The sequence below is a fragment of the Corapipo altera genome, unplaced genomic scaffold (assembly GCF_003945725.1).
Source record: "Corapipo altera isolate COAL_440 unplaced genomic scaffold, ASM394572v1 61, whole genome shotgun sequence".
NCBI classification, from domain to species: domain Eukaryota; kingdom Metazoa; phylum Chordata; class Aves; order Passeriformes; family Pipridae; genus Corapipo; species Corapipo altera.
Genome location: NW_020884910.1, coordinates 253,633 through 280,318, shown reverse-complemented (window position 1 = coordinate 280,318; position 26,686 = coordinate 253,633). Strand labels below are relative to the sequence as shown.

The window sequence follows — 26,686 nt, the reverse complement described above, 5'->3', positions numbered from 1 at the left end:
AACCTGACAAATACAAGTTTAACATAGGACAAAGTAATTTTGTCTGCACCACTGACAAATTTGGAGTTTAGTCTACAAACAAAGCAGTCTGCTGAAAACTGAACATCAGACCTAGACTGTAATTCAGAGAATGGGAAACAAGAGGTCCCTTCCCTGCCCCTTTGCTGAAAAGGCTGCCAGCATTCCTCAAGAAATAACTACTTGTGCACGTGTGTTCCATGCCCAGCAAGCAGTACACACATGTCCATTTGAAATCTGCCCTTCTACAAGATCATTGTCAGTCATGGCACACCAACCTTGCTTAAAAAGGCTGTAAAAACTACTTGGAGTTTCCCACAACATAAAGATGTCACACCTTGAGACTACAGTTACATGGTGGTGGAGTACAGTGACCATACACTCATTCTTTTCTGACACTTGACAGAGGGCAATAGTTTGTATGTTTTAACCGAAGTACTGAGGCAAAAAGCTCTACCTCAAACATTCAAGTCCCCACAGCATTTTATGCGGGTGTGATGGCCAATTCAAGGAAAAAACTCCCATCAGCCGAAGTGTTTATGATACAAAATGTAGTTATTTCCTTGGCCATTGCTCGCTCGGAAACACAACCAGAACTCTACAAGCTGATTCATAATTAGGAAGCAGGGCCCCACAACAAGGATACAAGTCCTTGTCCCTTCTGACCTGCATTCACTGCAGTCCACACATAATTAATCACAGGATTCTGCATGCATGGAAGTGATTCCACCAGTCAACTTACTAAAACAAAACAAAGCAGAAAAAAAACAACCCCCACCCAAACAAATTCTGGGACAATTGAACGCATTTACATTTGAGTAAAATAAAATATACAGAACATACCAAATAGAATATTTGTAATAATTTTCCTGCAACTTATTTGAAAATGCCTCCTCTTTCCTCCAAAACAAGTAGTACATTAATAAATTTTGCTGTAAAGGTTCCCCTCCCCAGCTAAAACGGAAGAAAGAAAACCCCTAACTAACTCCACAGATTTCTACAGTTTCCAGATGCCATTTCCTGGCTTTTTGCTAACATGGGTGACAACCAAAATAACATAAATAGGTTTCCTTTCAAAACATTTGTTTCCATTCCTTTTGCTGGTAGTATCTGAGATGTCACTTACTCCGATAAAGAAACTAGCTCAGATTTCCCAAGTTTTCAGAGTGTTACTTGTTAATGAAGAGTACTATGGAGGCTGTTTTGTTTTGATTTTTTATTTAAAAAAGCTACAGCTGGCTTTTTATCTATTTTTAGAAGTTTAACACTGCACACTTTCTGAATTGGTAAAGCTTCACCTCCCCAAAATAATACATTTGTTGGCATAATGCAACCAACTTATGAGTATTTCTTTATAATCTCACATAAGACTTACCATCTCAAAATTAAATCACTAGACCATAAAATCCCAGACCCAAAAGAGGTCAGAGAGAAGAGTTAAAATTAAAATATCGTTTAGTTGATTTTCCTTTTCCATGTGAGGACTAAGATCCCCACGGAATAAGCACCATAACACAACCAATCAGTTGCCAAGTTACAGTTCTCCAAGGGCCCCCCCACTCTTGTGAAAAAGAGGCCACACTCTTGAAGGCAAATGTGGTAGGAGACGTTCTCCCAGGGTTTTGATTAATTATTTCTCAATAGAGAGAAAACAGATTGCTTTCCTCCTAAGCATTTTTTTGAGATTATTTGGATTGAACAGTTTTCAGCTTCAGGCCAAAGTATGTTCCTAAACACACGTTTTGCATGTCAACAGAAGCTCTACAGGACCAGGTTTGATCTTGACCTTCCCAACAACACTCTCCCTTGAAATTAATTATGTAACTCAAGGCATAAACTTTACTGAGGAAACAGAAAGAGCTACCCACATTCTCTCCACATCACACAGAGTTCGAGATACTGCATTTTGCTTACAATTGTGCACAGATGTATGTGTGGGTAGAAACTCTTCTTTGACTAAGTCAGCAGGTTACCTCAGCATGGAAACACTATTTCAGATGATGCCTGTTTCCAGGACAGCTATTCTTTTCAATAAGCAGTAAATCTTAGGTAACATTAGGCCATAAACATGCTTGCTAACTCAACATGGTAAAAAAGAAAGCGCAAAACTGAATATTAAAATAAAGGACATTTTCAATTTTTCCTCTTTTAAAACGAGAATATGAGCAAAGGTAGGTTTATCTGCATACAGATTTACCCCTCCACTCCTTTGCTGAGGCTCTGAAACTCTCATATCACCTTCCACTCCCTCAGAAAGCAGAGACATTATGAAGGCATTGCAAGATGTAGGCTACGTATAGAAAATCTGAATAAATGGAGCGTAAATTTTTTGTCTTTAAATAAATCAGTCGCTCAGAAGTTAAGTGTACCAATTATGTGGCTAACGTTAGGGCAACAAATTTTTCCTTGCCCTTCTGTTGCCATATGCCTGTCATTTTTTTCCTACAGTTTCCACTCACTGTTTCAAACATATGTTGCCACTTATGTGCCAAGAAAGGAATCTCTGAATTACCCCCTTCAAGTAGGATGAAATGGCAGACTGAATGGAGCCAGAGAGAGCACCATTAGCAGTTGTTCACACTTCTGTTTTCTCTTAACTTCCTCTTCTCCAAAGTTTATTCCTCCTATGCAAGGGGATGTAGAACTATAAAGCCATCTATGACTCATGCTGCAAAATATATAGCTGCAGCCACGTACCAGAGAAGCAATTTTTAAATTTTTTTTTAAAGGCCACCTTAAATAAACTTTCCTTTCAGTTTCCAGATGGAAGATTCTTTTGTGAATCGCTTACCCAAGCATCAACACTGGTGATCCAACATTCTTTTCTTGTAAACTCACTGCTCAGTTTACCAGTGGTTTGCAGTCTTTCTCCCTGCAACTCCTGCACATACTTCACAGTTCCAGAGCAGTGGAGCTCAAAGAACACCTATAACACTACGTGTGCTCTTCTTTTTGTCTTTTCAGTACATGCCTTGCTTTTCACTTGAGGGTCTTCAGTATTACACACATTTTTGTCCCAGTGGTTCTTGAAAGATTCAGTATTTTGAGGTCAACACTTCCAAAATCAGTATCTTGTTTCAAGATTTTAATGGGAGCACTGACCATCTGGAACTGGTTTGGAGAAGAACTGGAGGGATTCTATGAAATTACCAAACCAAATTTATGATTCCTAAGGATATGTTGGGACAGGCACAATAACAAAAGAAGTTGCCAACAAGTTCCCACACCTCAACAAATATATCTCAAAAACGAAGTCAATATTGATGGATTACTCTTACTGGTGCTGAATTTAGTCTGGGAGCAGTGCAAGAAGGAAGAGAGGAACAAAACCAATGGCCTTGGGTTCAGTCGGTATTTTCACTGAAAAACACCTTCCAGATTTAAAAGTACACCTATCTAAAGGCTGACTAGAAGTCTTAATTTAAAAATTTGGTGCCATTTTACCCTGAAGCCATGTATAAAAACTGCATTAAGACAACACAGGAAATCACATGTAGATCATCATAACATAAAGCTCAGAATTTTTAATGTGGGGCGTTTGTTTGTCTGGTTTTTTTTTTAATGTGCTCTCATTTCCCATAGAGTAGGGACTTATGTATTTATTTAATTTATTTCACTTAATATGAGGTTCATGAAATCCGGGTTCATTAAAACTAGACTGAGATCACACAAAATACCACGACAATCAATAAAAGACCAAACTTTGGTGTCACTTTCATGCAGTTTGAGAACTATAAACCCCATATTATACCTTTCACAAAAAAAGGTCTTACTAAAAACCAGATCAGTTCTGAACCGGACCAATTAAAATCACCAGACATATAACAATAATTTTGCACATATGGCCCTTAACAAATCAATAACTCTAAAAAATGCTTAAATTAGCTCAGAAAGAAAAATTTAATATTCCATAACCAAAAAAATTTCTTTCCAGTATTTTTAAGCAGATCATTTTCCAATAAATTAAAACCACAGTCTGAGTGGAAATTGGTCTACCTCCTTTGAATTCATTAACAACAGTAATTATGCCACATGAAAGTTCAGCAAATCAGTCTCTAAACATATCCATAAAACTCTTCTCGTTCTTTCTGTTTGTTTCAGTACATTTAAGTGCATTTACAGAAAGAAGATGAACTCCTTTAACCAATTTAAAATCTTGTTTTCTTTAGTTACACTCTTCCCAGGCTATCCCCAGGCTATTATTTCACTTCACAGTTGTTGATAGGATGGTTAGGAAATGGTTAATTCTGCAAGATTACATCTTCCATATGCAACCACCATTCAGCATCCCACCCTAAGGGTACAATCAACCAATAAAGGCTTTGTTCTGATTATGTAATGCAGATATTTTATATCCCACTTGAGAGCCCTTTTGGATGTAAAGACAGCTATAGCATAGTGACTTTGCAATTAAGATGATGTAATACTACTTTGGAAGCAACAAAATATTTGAGCATGCCCACTGTGAACCAGAGAATTCAGGAGCCCAAACACTTTTCAGTCTGAACCACTCAACTGTTTGAGAGCTGTGTCTCTGTTTATGGTTTGCTTGCTCTGTAGCTTTTACAAACTTTCTGACACCAAGAACAGAATCACAATCACAATTTTCTTCCAAACTAGTAAAACAAAAAAACCATTTAGAACAACCCAACTTCATTTGAATTTAATAGGTTCGCAAAAAATGGAACAAAACCCTCTCCCAACTTGTATCTATGAATACAAAAGCAAAAAATATTTCTTTAAGTAACTTTAAGTAACACATATGATCAAAAGGCATCAGCCAAAAGAACACATACAAGATCTGTCCAATTCCAAAGAGAGCAGTTATATGTGGAAATCCAACTTGTATCAATCAATACACCCATAGCTTAAGAGTTATGAAAGTGTTTAACTTCGGATTGACATTCAACTATTGCACACAAACACATTCCTTTTACATTCATTGTTAGTCAAAGTAGAAACAGTAGTGAAGTAGAAACAGTAGCAGCTTATGAAGTCATAAAACATACACACACTTTTAAAAGGACTGTCACCTGATGGGGTTTTACATACAGCAGCTTTCATATTTCAGATCAGTGAAGAAGTGTTTTTTAAAAGAGAAAAAAAGTCTACCAAGAATAAAATATTCAAATACCCACCAGAAAAATCGCAAACAAAATAATAAGATTATATTATCAGCTCAGTAAAATCACTTTCAATTAAGAGATTACTAAGAAGAGAGAGATAGAAAAATGTCAGGGTCAGAAGAATGAAGACAGACCAAAAAAACCCACAAAATCTAGAGCTCTACTAGAAAACAAAGTGAACATTTTTCTTCATTGTGACAGAGGTGATACTTGCACTACACTCAGTGCCATGACATTGACAGTAATAAGTTAGCCCTATCTGAAATAAGAGATTTCTAAGATAAGTCCACGTAGAAAAGCAAGACAGCCAGTTTCCTTTCTAAACTCAGATTAATGTCAAAGTGAAAAGCATGCATTTGTTACTCTATGTGGATTACTTCCTGATTCTGGACCTCTTCCCTTTCCCACTGACCTCCCTAAGGGGAACAACAGTGCAATCAATAAGCCTCCTTACATTCCAGTAGAAAGCTAAAAATGCCTCTAACCAGTCCTTCCCACTGACTCCACTGGACATTGGCATCTTCACATGGTCCTTCCTCCACTTCCAATAATGCACTAACAAATTTTCTTCTTTCAACATGACAAACTGGAACCTAACCTGACAAATGTAAGCCTCCTTTTCTGGTGAAGAAGTTAAAAAAACAAACAAACAAACAAACAGCTCCACAAGGTGATTTGGTCTCTCTGCTATACTGCAGTTATGAAAAGAAATGAATCATTATACCTGCAAAAGAATCCACAAACATGATTTCTCACCTTCTTTTTGTATTACTTACATTAATACTATTCCCTGAAGCCTCCAGGAATTCACTACCAAAAATGGGCAACTTTCCTGCTTTTGAGAAGTACCTAAAACAGAGAAGATGCTTCCAAGAAAGCATTTGCCACAATACTGAAGCAAAAGTAATGAGACAAAGTTTGGTTAAATGACCCGAACGAACTCTGTGACATCAACACATGTGGAACACATACCAGTGCAGCATTTAAAGCTCAGGTATCACAAACAGCCCCTCAGTCACTTCTTCTAAAATGTGGAAGAAATCAAAATCCATTAGAACCATCATCCCTAAAAGTTCAGAAGTATCCACAACTCCTTTGTGTACAATTGCATATGCAAACTTTTCAGAGTAACTCCTGGAAAGTCTGGAGGCACTTCAGAACTCACTCCACAAGCAAAGTCACCAACAAGGGTTTCCACAAGCCTCTGAGGCATGAGTGTTTCTGCTGCAGGGATACCTCTGCCTGCCAGAACTGCTCCAAGAACTGTAACCATCCACCACACTGACCACTGAGCAAAACACACTTCGCAACATCTCTTGGGCATGACTTGCTTTGATTTAGATACAGATGGCTAAAAGTTAAGGTTCCACTTACGTTCCCAAGCCCCGAGGTCAAAGGCATTTTATAGCTCTCAAAGTGTTTATTCTTGTCAAGCCCTGTATAACCTTATGTCACTCTGGACACATCTTAGGTGTCTAGCAAAATAACTCCTCTTTTGGTAGTGTTGGATTCACGTACGCTCCCTCCTCTTTACTCAGCAGCAAAGTCAAGGACTGATTTGTTTTACATGAGAATAGCCTCTGACCATCTACTATGGAAATTTGAAATAAAAACAAATAAACCCAGAAAAACAGAATAAAACAGAAATGCAAAGAACTAACAAATTTCATGCGTCCCAAAACACAGACATCTTAAAGCAGGAAAAGCCAACTTGAATCAAACTAAGAGGTCATGCACAACTGGATTTCATTGAACCCATACAACACACATTAGGAATTCAGAAGATACTCATTCTTTAGCAACTTTCTAGTTCTAGGCCTCTATTTATTATACATGGAATGGAGACATTTCATTATGTATCATTTTAAAAGTTAAAGGAAATAATAAGTGGTGTCATTTTCCACAAAAAGGCTACAAGTCCTTGCTACTGGTTAGAGTTTTGCACAAATATTTACCTATACATGTGGTTATGTATTTATTGGGAAGGAGACAAGAGGAGGGTGAACAACCCACAGGTCAACAAATTTACAATGCTTAAATCTTTGTTCTGTAGAGTCACCTAAGAGTACTAAAGCCTATGGTATTTTGTTATATCCATGTAAGAAATCAGCTTAACTTTCTTCTTAACAATACAGTCTGCTTATCAGATAAATTATTAGCAATTATCAAATGTACAATAAGATTTTTGTAGCAAAAGATGCCACTTCAGATTTCATTTATGTGAAATCATATCACTGCAAGAAAGAACCCAATACATCACTGTATTTAATCAACTCTGCGCAGTTCATCATGATCACACACTTTATAAACACAATTTGTATGGACTGTAGCTATGTTTCATCTAATTAATATTAGTCTTCATATTATGAGCTCCTGAGTTCATTGACCAGGGCAAATGGAAGCCAGAATTTATGCTCTGTCAGAATGCTTTCAACTAAGTTATCAACGGCAAATTATGTTAAAAGGAATAAAAACTTCATCCTTATGACTAAAAATAGGTAACTGAACAAAACAGATTAAAAACAAAGTACTCAACAACTAAAAAACCCCACTAAAAAAAGTAGTGGGAAAGGCTGCAGGGAAGACTGTTTAAAGAGCATAGGATTTCAGGGACTAAAAAGGAAATTTTGTCTTTCCTTCAGTGCTGGAAGATAATTTCTTTAAACCACTTTCTTTGTTCTTGAGTTCAATTTTCAAACATAAAGCAAGCTGTAGGTTATTCAAGCATTGAGTTCATCTCTTAAAAGGTTTTCTTAGTAATAGTCCATCCTGTTGACATAACATGCAGAGACATGAGATCAATAAAAGTGTTCCCAGATATGTCACATCTACAGCATTGCTGAGTTGGAGGTAATGGTTCTTAAGGGTGACATGTCTCATGCAAGCTGCCATAAAAAAGCCAAATTAATACCCTTTTGTATTTGTTCCCCTTCCTCACTCAGGGGTTTTGTGAAATTTTTGTTGCAGACTCTGGAGCTGTGGAGTGTCTGAGTCTGTTAAATACATTTCCCCAAGCCCAAGAGACTCCCTGAACAGTACCTGCTGTGGGCAAGACTAACACAAAGAACTACATGTGACTACACACTAGGAGATCAAGAAATTCTGTAAATACTTTTCCAGACCAGAGAATTGAACCGCACTACTAAGTCACATTTCTAAACTATGAATCTATCAGATAGCTCAGCAATTCTGAATCCCAAAGGGATCAAAGTTTTACAAGTTACATTACATCCCTAGGAATCCACAATCTAAAACAGCCTGTATAGGATACATTTGGCTCTGCATTATTTCAATATATATTCCTTGATCAGGTATCGAAATCACCAATAACTTGAGAGACTGTGCTTTCAACAGGGACTAGTGTGTATAGCTACTGAAGTTCTGGAGAATAAGAAAAGCCTTTTAAAATGCAGGAATCCTAAGGTGGGGGGGATTTATCAAAGCAGAAAGTATGTCTGTTATTACATAGGTTTTGTAACCTAAATGCAGCATCTAGAAACCCAAAGAAGGGCCTCTGGGCCCAAGAACATGCTTGTGTTTTACTCTACTATTGCAGGCAGCCCAACAAAAAATGTTTTCTCCCTTTGCAAAGTTTGCCTTCCTTAGAATCCATGGTCCTTCTCTTACAACCTTAATCCCTTTCAGACAAGCTTTTTAACAGCTACATTTTCACTGGGTTAATCTGTAGGAGGCAAGAGAAGTCTGCTCAACAGAATTATAACAATGAAATGTAGGACTCGAGATTTATTTGAATTCTGGATTCTCTCTACTTAACCACTAAAAAGTAAAAAAAAACTACAACAACTTTGTACTCCTCTTTGTATAATACCAATGGCATTAACAAGCCTTCTTACAGTTCCTGTGCTGTATTCAAGGCCGCAGTCACCTCAGTGTGTGCCTGACAAGCCTGTGCTCTCAAAGCAGGCAACAGCCTCATGAGGCTCCTGTAAAACTTGCAACCTCCAAGAAATGCACTGAATGCCAAATCCCTTTTACCTGTGTGCTGGGCTTTGCACTCCAAGCCATTGGTGGCACAGCATTGCTCAGCAACGAGGGAAGAAAGAACCACGAAGGGAAAAGCATAAGGGAAGAGATGGTGAATGATGGAGAGGAACCGAATGAACCTGCAATAACTCGATCTACTTTTTCACCTCATATCATCAAAGCTTTGAAAGGAGCATCCTCCACTGGCACCATGTTCAATTCATGTCAGTGCAAAAAGCTGAGTCAACTTGACTCAAATGTGAGTTTTTATTCATTATTTTTTGCTCAGAAAGAGGTTTGATCACTGAATAAAACGACTGAATTCACAGCTTAGGTTAACACATAAAAAAGATCTGAGACAGGGTTTCATGTGGAATCAGACTTGAAGCTCAAAATTTTTCACTCACACGGTTGCCCTGAAGTTCTACAGAAAGAATCTTGCTTTGAATGAATTTCAAAGGAGACAGATGAAGAAAAGTAGGCAACTAATTACATAGTGTCACACATTTTTTCTGAGGTCTAATACATAAAGACAGACGTTTAAAATATGTTCTATTTCCAAGCATGTCCACAGACATGGAACTTAGAATCTTCCAAGGTACCTTACCACAACAGTCTTCATATGATTACAACTCATTTGTGCTGTTGCATTAGTACTGACATGACTGTCATGCCTTCAGAAATAGCCCAATTAGACAGGCACACTTGTGGGTGGGAGAGGTGGGGGTTATAAAAAAAGCTCACTGCAGAACCCATCACAAACAAAAGAAACATTCAGTCCCAAACGCCTTCTTAAAATACACTATCATACAGATTTTTCGTAAAGTAAAGAACAGTATCTCATTTCATTACGGAGAAAAGATTAATTGGCTGTATATGGTTTATAGAGATTCAGGGAAGGTATAAAAATAAAATTCTTTTCATCTTTGGTAATCTCTGCCATGCAAAATATGTCCTTTTCATAAAAACTTATCATGGTCTCTTATGCAAAAGGAAACCATCTCACAAGCAGATATGAAGTACTTGCAAGTTCTCCTTAGAAGTCATTAGCAGTTAAGAGGTGCAGTCATCAGTTTCCCAACGCAGTGACCAACATAAAGGGATCTAATTATGCTTAATATTTGGCTAGGAATTCTATTTGTATCTGCCAAAAAAATGGAATAATGGAATCTGCGAACAATAGGATAGTCTGGGAAAATATTTCTTCCTGCTGCCAAAAAAAATTAAAAACACACCGTAATGAAGATATGAATCTCTTTCCGTCCACGGTCCACAGTAAAAGACACATGAATCTCAAGAATGTTATCTTTAGAACTTTCCCCTGCTTCTGCCCCTTGCCTTCCATATGAATTTATGAGTTGTCAATGCATTTCAGACTGTCACTAAGCCATAATAGCCTCCATATTTCCTTATTGTAATATTCAGACATTAATCTATACATCAGGATATAAAACATTAAAATACTTTACTGATGAAATCTAAGAGATCATCAAACACAATGCTAGGAGAAATAATAAATTGGATAGAAAATTTTTGAAGGATGCTATTAATCCAAGAAATAATTAGAGTGAGCTTTCTTCCACTGAGTTATGTCAAAACTCCCACAGATCTCAGAGACAAGGCTGAGCACATAGTGGAGAAAAATCCTTGAAGTCAAATGAGTTATTAAAACATTAAATAACAGATTCCATTTATGCAAGGCATTAAAATTCAACTTGTCAATCCTGCATGTTTCAGTTCATCAGGTATCACATGCAAAACTTAAGCACACCACCTCTAAAAACCCAAGTTTTAAGTAATGTAAAATTCTAATAAAATCTTTGACAGCATGGGTACTTCCGTAGATTTCTATTTTGGGAATACAAAAGTAGCCTAAAGATTTAGAGCCCAGGGAGAATTTCAAAAACCCAAGCTTCAACAATATCTACATGAGGTAAATGGGACCAAGAGCCTGTTTTAGCCAAGCATTTCAATATATCATTAAAATCAGAGTTCTGCTGAAGTCCTTTCCTTTTTCAACAAAAATACACAGGGCTATGTTTTAAGTGCTTTGTTGAACTGAGGCCCAAGTTCTAATTTCCTTTATTTATCTTAGATACAAAATGGCCAAAGGAAGGGGTCAAATGCTGTAATAGATAGGTTATGGGTTTAAGGACACTGGAACTGCTGCTGTGAATCGCCATGGGAAGAAAAAGGAAAGAGAAGTAGTTTAACGATGGAAAGTAATGGGAGGAATTCAGATAGTTTAAGATGAAGTCTAAACAATTGCCTCAAAGTCTTTTAGCTTATTTATCCCCTCTTTTCCCTGCCTCGTACAGTCTTCCATCTTTCCAGCTTCTATTTTTTTCAAGTAAAATCCTGAGAGAACATGGGCACAAATAACAACACAAAATGATAAGCAGAGAGACCAGACAGAAGTCATTGCAAGCAGGTTGCAGAGAGCAGCCCTGCATTGTCAGGGGAGGAAAATCTAACAAGATTTTCATTTGGTCTCTGATTTCTACAAATTCAGTTTCTTTTGCTGTCACAATACATGCAGATGCACCAAGTACGTGCAAAACTATGTCTAGTAACTAAGGAAACAGAATTCATTTTCAGGGAGCAATGGAGAATGAGGCAGGACTAGCTGCCTGCTCAAAGGCTTTTTTTTTCTCTTTGGTACAGTTCACCAGTGCCAGGATTCCACCTACAGATACTGGAAGACACTGTGAAAAAGCAGTAAATGAAGGCTTCTCTGCAACTCTATTTATTACCTCAAATATAAATAAGCTTTTCGTGTCATAGTAATCCAAAATTTGGAATTTTTAATCATATATTCCTTAACAGGACTTGGAATAATACTGTACTCTGTCCTTGAAGCTGTGACAGTATAAGAGAAGGAAGCCAGGTCATTACACACTCAGCTGATTCTCTTAGATAAAGCTGGTTTGCAGAAGGTCACAGATGTGCACTTTTGTATTGCAGAGGAGAATTAATTAAGAAACCAGAAGTTCATACTTGGGCCATCCCCAGATGTAAACACAGACTTATAAACAGGAGGACTTGCACTCCCTACTCCCTGCTCCCAGACTGCCAATAAACTTATCACCAGCACTATCTGAGCTACGTTCCTTGCAACTCCAGATCAGAACTGGACTGCAAGGATGGATTTTTGACCACCAGCTTTTGAGAAGTCCTCTTCTTCAAAGCTGCTTATGGCCTAAAACAACTGTTTCACGTGGGAGGACAAAAAATGCAGGTAATTTTCATACAGACTACAGAAATAGGGTGCGTGCAGGTGAAGGGGAAGATGCAGAAAAACAAAACAATTGCAAAGGGAAGGAAAGAAAAAAAAACAAGTAAAATACAGAAACAGTAGTTTTCACTCTAAGCATTCGTACGCTTGCATACACAAACATATATGTAAAAAAAGAATGCATCCACATCTAACTCCTAGCTCCCTTCCACAGAGTAACTTACCTGACACGCTCTGCAAATTAGAACTGAACACAGCAGTATCTCCACAGCCTGCCCTGAGACAGGACCTTGCACCTGCAGTTGTCCTGTCTCTAAACAGAGCCCCGACAGGAAGGGTGAGTTTGTAGCTGAAGATATTCCCCATACCAAGGTCACCTGGATGACCTTTTATGTAATTCAAATGATACACAGATAGTTTTGAGAAAAACTAGACAAAATGTTAGTTTCCAAAAACATTAGCCAAGTGACTGAATAGGCCAATTTGGACTAAAGGTTATTCTGGTTTTGTTTGGATTTGACTATTAAATCTTCCTGGAATAGCAAATAAAATATTATCCCGGTCTGTCCACTGCTATCTTCAAATAAGACATTTCTCTATCTCCAAAACAATTTTGGAAGGGTTAGTATACAGTATTACACTGTTAAATGGGCTTGGAAGTTTTTCATCAAGCACCCAAATCCCAACTTCCCCAGAAATTTACAAAGTGGGATCACCCATACACATAAGCAGCACAGTGCTGAGGAAGTCTTTACCCAGGAGCAGTGGGAAGGGTTGTCTGGAATTTTCCAGCTAAAGACTAATTTTCAGGCTACACTCAAGGTAAATATGTGCAAAGTAGCTAAAAGATGTCTGTCTTGTTAACGAAATGCAAACATTTTAATCACCATTTGTCTTCATACCCAGGGACAACACCCCCAAAATAAGTAAATTGCCTTATGTTAGCATTATGTTCAAGTAGGACATAATTCACAAAAAGAAGGCAGTAGGACAGCTTAAGCTATACTGAAGTTTATCTGAAGACTAAAATTCAAGTGGTGCAAATAAATGAATTGTGGATGCATCTACTTTAACATTCTGCACTCTAATAGTGTAGAATGCCTTTCCATGGTCTAATTTACCCATCAACACAAAAGCAGTTTATTCCATTGACCCCCATTTACCCTTAGTGGAATTTCAACAACAAATTTTGTGCCCATTTCAAGTATTTCTTCCTTGTGTTCTCAATGTTTATTCAGGGTGTACACTAAAGGACAGGGAATACAAGAGATACATTTTAAGCTCTTCAATCTAAATCTTACTTTTTGGCTTCCTGCCTCTTTCCTAAATATTAAAACAAATGACTCATTTCTTTAAGACCTCCTTACTAAAAATAGTTGCTTGGACTGCTTAATTGTGTTAGCTGAAACACAAACATACGAAAAAGGAAAGGGTTTTGTAGAAAAAACATTGAAGAGAAAAAAAAAAATCAGATTTCATCTGGCCTTCCCATCATCACTTAGAGAATTGTTTTGTAGTTACATCATCAGGAAATAAAATACTATCCTCCAAGGACCCCGACTCTTTACAGAAGGAAAAAAAAAAAGGAAGGCTCGAAGTTCATATCCCCCTCAGAGGAGTTCAGCTAAAGTCACATTTTTTGTCATATTAAAAAAAAAAAAAAAAAGGAAAGAAAAACAGAAAAACTCCCTTAGAACAACTAATTAAAGAAGATGACCTGGAATTGAATTTTTCCTTTCTCAAATTTTAGGCTGCCAGTCTGAGTGGAAAACACTGTACCTAATCAGCTAACAACTGCTAACGACTTTATTATCAGTAATAGAAAGGAACTGCCCTAACCCAAACCTTCCGCACATTCTTCTTGGCCATGAACTGGTAGACAAATGAAATTTTTCACACAGTCCTGAGCGTCAGCTGGAGCCAGAACACATTAACAAGCTTTCCAAGCCCTGGCTATCACTGAAGTACACGAGTCAGACACGACGAGTCTGCACAACACAGAGCGCCTTATATGGCAAGGCAATGACGTAATGCTCCATAGGCTTGGGGCATGCAAAGAGCCTATCTCTCATTGTTTAGTGGGACTGCTGGAATGCTCACATCCCTGATGCTACAGCTCAGCGCCCCGCACCATGGAGCAATAGCTGACCCAGGAGTTCTATAGTCCAGGAGTGCAAGGTAAGGGAGAGGGTGGGAAGCAAAGCTTCTTCTGGCAAGCACTGGCGCTTCTTGCTTTTTCCTATTGAGATACTTTCTAAAAAAGTCGCTTCCTAAAAAAAAAAAGGGGTGAGGACTGAGAAACAATGAAATACCCCAGAACAGCACCAGGAGGTCTAGAAGATGTCTGGTTGCTCAGATATAGGGTGACTACTGCAAACATTACAAACTGTATTTTAAACAATTCCTACAGAGCCAACAGGCAAGGAATTAATTTAACGTTAAAGAAGGAGGGAGTTATGAATTACACACACTTTCCAAATGGTCGGATAAAATCATGACTGCATTTAAAGCCGTGGAGAGAGTCCAACAGTATTGTAATATATTAGGTAGAGCTACTGCCTCTCTTTATGCTGTATTTACATGCATATGCTATATATTAGTAGACATGTATGCACATATGTCTCTAAGCATTTACTATACTTTTGAACAACTTCTACCGTAGTTTACAGAGAGATGTATAAATTGCCACAAACATTACTTTGCAATAAGATTTTGCTATGTCTGAAAAAAAAAAACAGTTGTAACTAGTTTAATTACTAACAAACTTTTCAACTCCTACACACTGCTTCCCTCTTCTGTGTTTTGTGTGCAAGTGTCAAATCACAAGAGAACAGAACTGTCAGATTTTGATGAAAAAAACTTTAAATCCTGGTCAAACACATGACGAGGCTTTAAAAAAAATCAGAAAATCCACTGGTCTCTTCAAGGCTTATTCTGCAAGATGCTCAACAGTACTGCACTTATTAACTCCAGAAAACAGAGAATGAAAAACAGTTCTGACAAGGCACTAAGCACCTTGAAAGATTAGACCTTAGTATGTTTATAACTCACATCTGCGTAGCACACAAAATTACACTGTCCTCTCCCTTGACTAAGGGCCAAACCCTGTCAAATCCTTCTTTATAGGAACAACAGCAATTAAGTCAATTGTACTGTCCTACTTGCAGATTCAAACTACTAAACACTGCTCTCCAAAGTCTTACGTGCAATTTAAAATATTAGGAAAGTTAGACTCCTTAAGACCTTCAAACTCAAGCTCTTCTTGAAACATGTTTTTATTGTATGTTTTCATTTTCCTTAATATTAAATTAAATCAGCATGAAATGTTAGGACAGCAGAAAGGGCTCTTTTCCCCTTAATTTGATGTTTTACATTCTGCAAAATCCCTGTTCAAGTACATGTTTAAGAAAAATCAAAGCTGATACAACCATATGCATTGTTGTAGTATCATGCATACACAGATTTAGAGGCTAACTCAAAATAACACATGTGAATATTTTCGTAACTTTTTTTGGCTTTAAACAATAACAAAATATTAAGCAGTTATTTTCTACATGCTTCTAAAAATATAAATATATAGACAGACATTTCATTTCAAAGATAATTCAGGTATTTGTGTATTATTAACCTTGGCATTTAGATAAAAGTCACATCCATGTTTCCAGCATGATCTTTCTTGCAACAAGCTAAGTTTACACCTCTGTTGATGCCTCGAGTTTGCCTTGCTGTAGAATAAGGGAAAGGACACTGTATAGTATATGCAGAATGAAAAGAATCCTAGCAACCAGAACAAATATAATTTTATAGCAGAAAATCAATACTCCAGACCAGTATCCTAAGCTCCTTAAAAAGTTTTCTGCTCGCTATTCTGTCCTATCTGCAGACTTGCAACGTATTTCCTAGCAGTTCTAAAACAATTACTTAGTTTCACAAATATCCAGTGTCAAGTTAAAAAGTGGAAAAGTTAATTACTTTGTGAAAAGCTGTATTACAAACTGAAGCTAAGTAACAGTCCTCAGAAAGTGTGTCTGAGGAGAAGGGACTGAATTGAAGGACTACAGTATGTTGAAGAAAAAATAGAAATAGAAATGCTACACATACAATAAACATACAGATTTGATAAAGTCAATAAGTAGAAAAAGAAAAAAGCCTACCCCTAGGTAAGAGAATATTTCAGCTCCTACAAATCCAACAGAGAAGGGTAACTTTTTATCATTAATTACTGCTTTAGCAGTATTTAAGGTACCATCTGTACTGCAAATACTGCTAGCCTGATACAAATCATAGCATCTATCAAAAGCCAGAACTCTTATTTCCCATAGTCTGTCTTCCTTAGATTGAAAGGGAAAACATTCTTCAATTGATAGAGCCAAGTTTGCTCTCACTTCTACTGGTAAAACTCCAAAATAATTAGACTGAGGTATAATGATTAAACTGTCTCACTATTGTTGTGTGTGCCCCCGTCCCCCCATGCCCCTCACCCCAGTATTAGACTACTTTGTTCTTAACAGTATTGAGTATTAATTGATAGGCATTCCTAAATTTAAGAGATTAAAATGTAAGTTTGTGTTAATGAACAGTAAAAGGAGATAGTGAAAAAAAATAATTATCACGTAATGCAGTCTAAACTATATTTCTTAATTTAAATTTCTTTTTATAGTAATTTCTCACAACATCCAATGTGAAAACATTTTAAGAACAAATATATCCTCCAAAAATGAAAGTCAACTTCCTATTAAACTGCATTGACCCTTTGTTCCTTTCCCATCACTTCCCTTTCCTCCACTGACAAACATCTGCTGACAGCAGAATTTTTAGAGATTTGATCCAGTAGACCATGGGATCTAGCTTAAACTTAGTTTCTATTTCCCATCAGTACTAGTAAAATCAAATTATTTCTTCACTTGCGCTGAGTAACAGCATTTTCATATTATTTTTCTAATAGTATAATGAATTACCAAATTTGCTATTGTCATGGGATAAAAAAAACAGCCTGGTTTTATTCCCAGCGAGTTTCTCCTCTGTGGTAGTTCTTAAAAGACTGGTATTTTTCTTCAGTAAAAATTCTTCACCATGTGTAGTTTGGCATGGGCAAGTGAGCAACCACTGCTCCTCTGGACCTCTCCTGCAAGCAACTTTTCTCAAATCCTGGATGTGGTACTACCTGAGTACAGTTAATTAAAAAAAAAATTAAAATATTTAAGTCAGAGAATCCTAAGGAGTTTACTATGTAGGAAGCCATATATTTAAAAAACATTGCATAAAACTTTAGTTCTGTCTCATGAATAGTTTGCCTTAATACTTCAGCCTGTCATCAACTTGATTTGAACTTAGAAACTATTCCTTATCAATAATTTTTAATTCTTTAGGTTTGGTTTTCTCATATTGAATGGATTCTGCCATGGCACTTTTGAGGTTTAGGTTGAGCTTTTTGATGTAGTTGAAAGCTTAGTTAGTTCAGTCATTCACTAACTGTATTACTTGGCTCCAAGAAGGTAACAGACATCGCTGAAAAATTCTAAACATAGTGCCCAGTCTTGTCATTTAAGTGAAGTAATGGGCATTTTGACTCTTAACACCTCTCAGTACATTATACTGATTTTGAGGTTTACTGTGTTTTCTGTCAGCAAGATAAAATGCACTTTGATTGCACATCCAGTGCACCACGTTGTTTCTGGAAGTTCAGTAACCGCCCTCACACCAATGCAGCAATGGAGCATGCTCAGGCTTTCACAGCTCACTTTTGTCAAGTGTTTACAAATTCTAGGGAAATATGTTTGAAGATTTTCTGAGGCAGTCCGTAGCTGCCAGTTAAAAACAATAGAAAAAACACCTCCCAAAGCACTGCCTCCTCACCACAACAACAGAACTGAGGCGACAATAGAGAGGTGAATGTTCACGCAATAAGGGTTAGCTGAGAAAATACCCAGCAACAGCATTGTATAACCCTCCTTTCATAACAATATGGAAACTTTGTGGTGAAAGGTCACACTAAGCTTGCCAGACAACATTTCAGCACGACTCAAAAGCCCTGTAACCTTGGGCATTCAAGTTAACAAATGCATGTACTTTGTCCCTGTTGAAGAAGTCACCCTTTCTGCTACAGCTCATTGTTCATATGATAAGGATGTAACACAAGTGCTTGACTACAGCCTCATGCTGGGCAGGTGACCACCAGAGAGTGGCTGCTCAGGTAAAGAAGCAGAACTTGAGCCATTTTGCTTCACCATGCATACTCAGAGAAGCTGAGAAACCAAAGCCCACAACCACCTCCCTGCTCACACCCGAGGTTCAACAAACCTTTGCAGACATATGTCAGGTAGGGTAGACAAGGCTCCAGTGAACATGACTGAAAACATGGATAGGAAAAAAGTACTCCTGACAAGAAAAACACTAATCTTGCATAAATTTCAAGGATGTGAAACAGTGCATCAGGCTTCATTATCCTTTACAGATTTCCAAAGGTCTGGGAAGGAAAAGAATTGCACTTCAAAGAAATAATAGAGCTCTTAAAATCTGCTGTAAACCTAATATTCGAAGCATTTTCTTTCACATTCATTGCAGAGAGCTGATTTAAAACTTTGTCCTTTTTTATCAGACACAAAGCTTATCTAGTGTTTGCATAGCAACCATTGCAATGAGAGCATTTCCAAATGAGGAAAAATTTTTAAAACTGAAATGAAGCAGCACATTGCTACTACCATGAAACACCACCCCCCCCAAAAAATGGAAGTAATGCACTCATAGTTACATATTGGATTTCAGAACATAGACAAAACCATCTAAGAGTTAAGTTTAGGCTGACTGAATTCTGTCAACTTTCTATGGATTTAAAAATTTTTGGTACAATTTACATAACTATCAGTCATTAATTATGAAGAAAATTAGGAAGTTTTATTACTTTTAAGCTTGGCCTACCCAAAACTAATGTCATCCATCATATTCCCAAACATGATTCTATTCTACTTAGCTACACAGAGGTTTCTCAGAAGAAGCCTAATAAATGCCACAGTTGCTTTTGGTTTCAACGTCAAAATGCTCTCCCCAGTCAAGCACATTCTGTATGTCAGTAGAGCCATTCTGCTACATATCCACACCTAGATAAAGCAAAGTTATTTATATAAGCCTAATCCATTTTTAAAATTTTGGTCACTGAACCTGAGGGTGTAACAGCTCCACATTTGGGGCAGCCAACCCTAATCTAAATATCTGAACACACTAGCTTGGATGTAGGAAGGTGGGGGGAGAAAATGCAATTTGTTAACGCTCAAAGCTGAAACATTTTCTCATCTTGCACAACAGTACCATATACTCTCTCATGTAAAGAGAAGAGTCTTTTCACAAGCAGTCCTTTCTCATTCCCAAATTAAATACCAAATTGCCTTCAATGAAATGGCCACTGTGAACCCTGGTAGCGTTAAAACTTCTAAAATATGTGTTTCGAAAAACATATCTAATATATAAATAGGCATGTTCATTTGTGTACATATGAACAAGCAGAGCAGGGGGATGAAAAGCCTCTAAAGTGAAGTCAGCAAGTAAAGGTTCAATATAGGTTAATCCAAGACAAAGAGTTGCCTACAAGGGTAGTGCAGGGACAACACCAACTGGTGGAGAATGTTCAGGCTTGCAGCAAAAGATGCATACATTGGTTCCCTTTTGAGAAAGCAGCAGACAACAGCTGACAGGAATCTTCAAGCTTACAAACTTTGCAAACTCCTATAAAGGAGGAGGGAAGAAAATGTAACTGGGTATACAAAGGAGCAGCCACTTTGAAAGGTGTCTCCTTGCCCTTGCTTTGTTCCCACCTCTTCACTTAAAGCTCTATATGATTACTGTCATCCTGTTTCAATCAGGATTAACTGGGTGAGAGGAATCAGAAACTGCCATGGTAACGTTTTATAACTTGTAAATTACTATCTCATATATCTAGACTAATGCAGTTAACCAAACTTGCAAGTTCTGTCTAGAGATAACTCACTCTTTATTTTCAACATTTGAAACCATACTGTAAATTGATGATAAAAGATAAAATGTATTACATCACAAACATACTGTACATAAAAGCATGCTACAGCTCCTTCCTTTTGAGTGACATCTGAAATAAGAAAATATAACCTGAACATCACAGATCATCAGCCAAGAGGCAAAAAAAGAGATCAAATAGGGCATGTAGCCAAATGTCACATAATTATACTGAGTTATAAATCAATTTGAGGTACAATAACAAGGCACAGAATGTTCAACTGAATTAACAGTTCTTTGATGAACAGGGAACACTTGAAGTCGTTCATATGAAGGGGAAAGGGAAGCATACATGCCCATGACACACCTCTTTCCTAAAAAAAGTCTTTTTGTATGACAGTTTTTGAAAGGCAAAGAACACTGGAAAACAACTAAAGATGGAAAAAATAACTATCTCTCTTGGCTTTAGGAAGACTGCTCAGACCAATTTTAAGAGTTTGAGAAATCACTGGTCACAGAATAGCTAGAACTAGCTAAATTCACTTTTTTCATCCCAACAGTTTAGGGTTTTTTCCCTAGGAAATAGAGAAACATTTATTTTCCAAAGCAAGCAAGTTACTCCAACTGCTGAACACACATGCAAGTAGCTAAAAAAACCAAAACACTACAACCACCCCAAACATTGTTATTGGCACTTTGAGTGGACATATGACTAAAGAACCCAATTTCTTTTCCTCTTAAGCAGGGTATCTGATCTTTAGTACAGTGAAATCCCTAAGCTGCACAAAAATGGAAAAATATTACTTCAACACATCATAATCAACAGATCTGAAAGTAAAAGATGTTCTTACATTAAACAATCTGTCACAGACTACTTAAACTATTCCTTGCTATTTAAATATGTCGATTAAATCTATGAAGTAAACCTTGGTTAGAACTAAAACCATTAAATAAATTCTCAGACTATATCATCTTTAGGTCTCCAATATCGTTTCCTATCCTATAGTCTAAAACAATGTGTTTGTCCTCTTTGAAAAGGATCAGTTTGGAAAAACCATGTAAACTTAAATCCTGAACAAGAGCACTTATGCTAAGGGTTAACATGCTTTAGAAAAAAAGGTGCATTGACTTTGCACCATGATTCATCAAGTACTCCAAGGTCAGTGTGGCCAGAGGCCTGCTGAGACAAGAGAAAATGCAACTTCCAAACCTTTAGCAGCATTAGAACAGATAGCAAGAAAGTGAACTATCTCCCTGGTAGCAAAGTTGCCGTAACTGCAGAGGTTCAATACCTAGAATCGTACCCAGAAGCAATTCGTAATGCATCAGGAATAGTTCTAATACAACTTCTGAAAGTCACACAGTACAAAACAGGAAACTGGCAGGATTGTTCATCATTTGTAGCTTCAAAGCCAACTTTAGCTATTTAACCGTGTTGCAATGCATTGCTACCATCTCTCTCACCTGCGTCCTCCAAGATGAAGTGCTGGCCAAGCCCATCTTGAGAAAATGGACACCTTCACATTATCAGGTTTATGGGAAAAACATTTAGCTTCAAAGTGAAATTTCTGTTTGACATTAGCATTATGGCTGCTCTCATTACTTACAGTCTTGGCTACTAGAAAAAGTTGCAACTCGCAGTAAACATGATAAAAGTCTTTTCCCTGTTTGGAAATCCTCAACTGCACTGCTTCAAGCAACATAGCATCAAGGAAAATTCAAACACCTCAAGCTAATTTTGCAGTAATAATTAAAATTTATGTTTTCTGCCAAAAAAGAGGGAATGGGGTGCCACCCAAACACTCAGAGTTTACTATACACATACCCAGAGCTACTTCAGGCAATAAGCACACCAGAAAAAGGGTTTAGGATTTTGTCTTAAAGATGTATGTATACAACAAAGATTTTATGAGTATGAACAGGACAAGACCCTCAAGAAGGAATTTGAATCCTCCTGCAAAGCAGTGACACCATCTATATAATAATTCCTGAGAAATGTCTTAATTGTTTTTAACTAGAGCCAATTCTTCCAAATGATGGCAAACTCTCAGTCTTCCCTGACAGTCCCATTCAGTACTAACTTTATTTGACATACAATGTTTAATCTAGGTGGTTCTGATCAAAATTTCAGCACATAAATTCTTGTCTTGTGCACTGAGCATGAGAAGGGCACAACAAAGTTTGCAGCCAAGTTCCACCTGTCTAGAAGCGAGTGGTAACTGTATGACTGAGCAGCTTTTCCGGGGCTGGCAGCCGTGAGCAGGACGCCTTCAGCTCAAAAGACTAAGTGCGCACGGCAGGATGGAAAGTTCTAAATTTTACCACTGCTGCTGAGTGATAATATATAAATAAGGCCATAAGAGATAGGCACAGTGCCTATTTTGCCCATGGATGAAAATGTGGCCCCAGACATTTATTTTTATATAAAACGTATGTTAAAATTGTTTTAAAGAACATCCAGTTCCTGCAAATGTTATGGGAAAATGACATTTACGACTTACCAGTCTCCTCTGAGTAACATGATGTGTTATTGTTGGCTGAGTGCCATTTTCTGTCATACCAAAAATATTAACTAATTGAAGTTAAAAGAAAGTTTGGATAAATTGGAACCCTGCACAGTTATGATCAGTTCTGGTCAAGACAGCAGCACCAGCACTGCCTCAGGTGAATCAGATACCGGAACAGCACCTATTTTCCCAAGTGCTCCCCCCATAAAAAGAGTCCATAAAAGAGATCCACTTTGAACCTACACATTATGATGTTACATACAGAATAAAAAAATCACAAGACTTACCTATAGAAATAGCTTAAAGAAACCTCAGACAACTATTATCATTAATTACGGTTTACAAACTTACACAGAGCTGAAGCAACTGACTCCTTCAGAGAATCAGAACTTCTGCAAACTCCTCAATTGAAGGATGCAGAATAAGTAGCCAAGACAAAAACTCAAGACTTCCAACTATTACACTTCCATCAACAGTAAATACAGTATGGCAGTGATAACTGTATTTGTCTTGTACAAAGTAAACACACATGGTTGGGATCATCAGTGGGCAAGATGCACTCCCTTGTTTGTGCCTAATCTTCCCACGGGGAATGGAGGTGAAGACAGGACTCTAAAAGACTGTTTTAAGGAGATGAGCTAACTCCTGTTACAATTTTTCCCTCAGTAAATCCTAGCAGTATTGCAGGATCCCAGCAGTATGCAGTGGTATCCACTACTAGTACTGACACTCCGAGCAGAAAATGCAAACCCATCCACCTGCCCATGGGGTAGGGGGTGGTAGGGTGGGGGTGGATTAAGCCCTGTCCTGTTTATCTCTGCAATACTGAGTGGTTTATAACACTGGTGATTTAAAAACAGCTCAATAACTGTGGTCAAGCAATAATGTTCTAGAAGGAATGCTTAAAGTATACACTTCAAACAAAACTCAGGTTCACAAGGACTCAAGATCTCTCCCATCAATTTAACTTGTTGGAATGTAACATCAAAGCATCAAATGCAATCATTTCAATGATGACGACATTTAAAAACCATAAATTATAAAAAGCAGCAGTTGTCTTAGTTTATTTTGTGTAGTTACTATACACTGAAAACCTATTTGAGTTAATACTAATTCTCAAAATAATCTGTTACACAGTAAGTTCACACTGCTTTTCCACTTTGATAAATCTGAGGTTCAGGCACAAAACTCTACTTGTTAAGGATGAATACAAGACAGAAGCAGGACCTGAGTTAGTAACTGAGAAGTTCTGCCTCAGTTTTGTTGTTTTGACCCCTATACCACATCTCTTGTGGTTCATCTTTCCATTTCCTCCTAAAAGCTTTCCATCTGCAAAACTATAATTTTCTGGCTGACGTAAATTTAAAGAGTTCCAAATTCTGGTGTTGCATGTGAAATGACTTGCTTTATTTCTGACTTTACAAGCAGTGTGGAGAGAGAGTGAGAGAGATGGGGGAGGGAGGGAGGGTGCTGAATATGCACTGTGGTAACATGAAAAAATCCCAAACTATTAACTAACAAAACCCAAGGGGTATTCCCATGAGCTGCTTACCTTATTGATGCATTTAGAATCAGGAGAGGATTAACAGTCATGCTACATGTACAGTCATACAGTACTGAAATGCCAACAGTAATAGATACTGACTTCAAAGAATACCTGAAATAGCTGTTAAGTCTAGAAAGAGGGAAGAAGAAAGAAGAGTGCATCTCAAAAATGGTGACACATCAGAGTCCAGCTCACAATTCATTGTGCCACGTTTTATAATAGCTGAACTCTGGGACCCAGAGTTTTTAAGGCTAACTTCAAGTAAAGCTCATTAATATTGTGGTTTTGTCAAGTCAGTGTTCCTCTAAAATTGTTTTTCAGGACAGATAGTCAAGGAAAAAAACAAACCAAATTAAAAAAAAAAAAACAACCTGCCAACAATTTCATAGGACAGCAACTTCTTTACTCCCACCTAAAAATCCTGCTCCCACCTTCCTACCATAATCTCAGGCATTGCAGATTGCTGCCATTAGAAGATTAGAAATGAGCATCACAATAATTATCACATTGCACATTTGAATCCTTACTGCCACAGAAAGCATTAATGCTTTTTACAGAAGATTGATGTTTGGATAGATGATTTCCAAGAACATCTCGACATGGAAAGAACATAATTCAAGACAGAAAATTATTTTCTTAAACTGAGGTTTCATAATAAAACAAAAGAGAATTTTAGTGATGAAGTAAAATTACTCAAACTGGAAGTTAATCTGGTCTTAAATCTTAAATTAACCAACATAAATTTGCTAAAACTTTCTCACACCATTTACTGTCACTGAATTTACACAGGATTTCATAACATTTATGAGTGCAAATATCCCTATATCACTAGGAAGAATTTGCAGCAGCTTAGTAGTTGTGAAATCATGGTTACAAACAACATTAGTGTCCCAAATTAATTAATTTTTAAAAGCATATATTATCTGCACATGTTTACTCAGCATCACAGCTAAATACATCTGGTTATCCATTTGAATTTTTGCCCGTTAACCCAGAACTGGCAATACCATTCATCATCTATGACTTTTATTAAGACTTGTAAAGCAAGTCAGCATTTTAAGCATCAGATAAAACGATAATTACTTTGTGATAGTCTGTGGAGTAATAAGCAGAACTCACACCCCCCTCATTAAAGGTTCTCACTTTACAAAATAGATTTCCTTATTGGGACATTTGCCTTACACAGTCTCTTGCAGTGGAGACACCTTTTGTGGAGGTTTGCATCCTAGTACAACCTAATTATTTGAAATTTACATATATAAATTTCCGTACTGGAAAACAAATTTTAGAGTAAGTGTTCACATTCCGTTGGGAAGTGCTGACTGATTCAGATAAAGCCAACAGATTACACAACAGCTATGGTATGTTGTTGCTGCTGTAATTCCAAAGGCTTTTGACTTTCTTTATGACAGGGAAAAAAGAAGCATTAATAAAGATAATAGAGAACCATAAAAAAGCTGTAGCATATGTCTTCATAAAAACTGCACATCAGTAAGTAGAACTGTAGGCAAAGGAAAATAAAAAAATTTTAAAAAATGCATAGCCACTCCAAACCCAGAAACATTTTAACAAATCCAAATTTTGGTTCAATAAACTGTGGAAGGCACAGACTGGTTTTCTTACAAAAATAAATATTTAACTGCACTGGTGTCAAAAAATTACAACAACTTGTAAGATTTACCAGAAATGATGAAGCATGTTTCTTCTCTTATTAAGGGTCAGACCACATCTTACTGCTAACTGGGAAGAATGCCTCAAAGGAAGAGGCATGACTTCATCTACATTTAAAAGCTTTCAGCTTAGAGCTTTTATTTGCATTGTACCAGGGAAACTCAAGTATATGGCCAAAAACTTTAGAAGCAAGTTTCCCTCATGTTATAACCTGTAAAACCTCTAGTAAACCATGTCTCTTATACGGGGAAGGATGAAGAGCAAGAGCCAGTTAAAAACATGTATCTTTATGATTTAAAAAAAAAAAAAAAAATCACAGACATTAAAAATCGCAGTCATTTTTGTAGAATGATCGCATACAAATATTGATAATGTGTATATTAAAAACTCATTTGATGGAAGGAATGATAAAAGCAGAGCTTTACAAGCCATCACCTATTTTACTTGCATCCTTACACAATGTAGTCTTTTCTAAAGTTATCACTACAACATTGCTTAAATTATTTTTATTCTTATTATTCAGAGAATAATGATTCATTCCAGAACAAACTAAAACAAATAAAAAAATAAGTCTTGCAATCTCAGTCTCCCATGCTTTCTTTGGTTTCCATGAAACTCAAAGGAAAAGCAGCCC

At 37.1% G+C, this 26,686-nt stretch overlaps 2 protein-coding genes across 7 annotated transcripts in view; one reads left to right on the top strand and one right to left on the bottom strand.

Annotated features, from left to right (window-relative positions):
* CMSS1 (cms1 ribosomal small subunit homolog) overlaps positions 1-26,686 on the bottom strand; it is a 222,676-nt gene that overhangs the window by 170,976 nt on the left and 25,014 nt on the right. The gene's annotated exons all lie outside the window — the stretch shown is intronic.
* The window catches only part of FILIP1L (filamin A interacting protein 1 like), a 142,111-nt gene that overhangs the window by 93,853 nt on the left and 21,572 nt on the right, over positions 1-26,686 (top strand). Inside the window, exon 1 of one of the 3 annotated variants that reach the window (XM_027653360.1) lies at positions 14,139-14,541. The exons of the other annotated variants lie outside the window; for them this stretch is intronic. The gene's annotated coding sequence lies outside the window, so the exon portion shown is untranslated. Of the gene's footprint in view, positions 1-14,138; positions 14,542-26,686 lie in introns of those variants that run through there. 3 annotated transcript variants of the gene reach the window in all.